At 46.5% G+C, this 1687-nt stretch overlaps 1 non-coding gene across 1 annotated transcript; it reads left to right on the forward strand.

The window, feature by feature from the left end:
• The first annotated feature begins 1383 nt into the window (after positions 1-1383).
• Trnag-ucc (transfer RNA glycine (anticodon UCC)) lies at positions 1384-1455 on the forward strand. The gene has a single exon. It is a non-coding gene; the product is annotated as a tRNA-Gly (tRNA).
• The last annotated feature ends 232 nt before the right edge of the window (positions 1456-1687 follow it).

Here is a 1687-nt window from a genome sequence, read left to right on the forward strand (position 1 = left end):
ACACTCACTCTCACTGTCACTCTCACTCTCACTCTCTCACTCTCACTCTCGCACTCAAACTCACACTGTCACTCAATCTCACTCTCACTCTCACTCACACTCACACTCTCACTCTCACTCACACTCACACTTACACTCACACTCACACTCACACTCTCACTCTTACTCTTACTCTCACTCACTCTCACTCACTCTCACTCACCCTCACTCTCACTCTCACTCCCACTCATACTCTCACTCATACTCTCACTCTCACTCACACTTACACTCACTCTCATACACTCACACTCTAACTCACACTCACACTCACACTCTCACTCACACTCACACTCACACTCACACTCTCACTCTCACTCACACTCACCCTCACACTCACACTCTCACTCTCACTCGCAATCTCACACTCTCACTCACACTCACACTCTCACTCACACTCTCACTCTCACTCACACTCACACTCACTCTCACTCACACACTCTCACTCTCACTCGCACTCACACTCTAACTCACACTCTCACTCTCACTCACGCTCGCACTCTCACTCTCACACTCACACTCTCACTCACACTCTCACTCTCACACCCACACTCACACTCTCACTCACACTTTTACTCTCACTCACACTCTCACTCTCACTCTCTCTCACTCACACTCACACTCACACTCTCACTCACTCTCACTCACACCCTCACTCTCACTCACACTCTCACACTCACACTCTCACTCTCACACTCTCAGTTTCACTCTCTCACTGTCTCAATCTCTGTGAGGCCATTTGAGTTCTGAATTCATTTTGAGTTCTCAGCCCATTTTCAGTTCTGAGTTCATTTTGAGTTTTGAGTACATTTTGAGTTTTGAGTCCATTTTGAGTTTGAGTACATCTTGAGTTTTGAGTACAATTTGAATTTTGAGTTCACTTTGAGTTTGAGTAAAATTTGGGTTTTGAGTCCATACTGAGTTTGAGTACACTTAGAGTTTGAGTACATTTTGAGTTCTGAGTCAATATTGAGTTTGAGTACATTTTGAGTTTAAGTACATTTTGAGTTCTGATACATTTTGAGTTTGAGTACATTTTGAGTTTTGAGTCCGAGTGAGTTCTGAGTTTTGCGCTCAATGTGAGTTTGAGTTTGAGTGAGCGCAGATGTGCTGCTCAGCATTGAGTGTGAGTTTGAGTGAGTGGTGATTCGAAAAAAAAATTGTGAGTGAGTTTGAGTGAGCGGCGCCAACTTTGCCGAGGTATGGTCATAAGCGGGTAACTGGCGGGAAACCCTCTTATGCTACCTTGGCATCAAGGCTGCCAAAACCGAGGCCCTCGCTAATCTTTTGCACCATAATAGGGTTTGAAAAGTGAGGGGCTCGTGAGGAGTGAAGGTGAACACAGTCGCCCAGATAGCCGAATTGGTAAGGCATTCGAGATCCTATCGAAAGGCGTGGGTTCGGTCCCCACTCTGGGCGCGTGTTTTAAATGCCGACCATTTCAATAACTCACGATGTCACCCGCGTTGACGTCCGTAGTCCGCACCGCACCCCTCCCTACTATATAAAAAAATACTATTGGGCGCCCGGTTTCGATCCCTCGACCCTGCGGGCGGAACGCAATGTACATGGTGCTCTACCAACGGTGCCACAAAACCGATACATAATGGGACGCTACGAACGCGCCTTATATCGTTGACTCATTCAAATT

Source organism: Haemaphysalis longicornis, unplaced genomic scaffold, assembly GCF_048455015.1.
Source record: "Haemaphysalis longicornis isolate Haplotype H1 unplaced genomic scaffold, Haemaphysalis longicornis Haplotype H1 scaffold_3, whole genome shotgun sequence".
In the NCBI taxonomy this organism is placed as follows: domain Eukaryota; kingdom Metazoa; phylum Arthropoda; class Arachnida; order Ixodida; family Ixodidae; genus Haemaphysalis; species Haemaphysalis longicornis.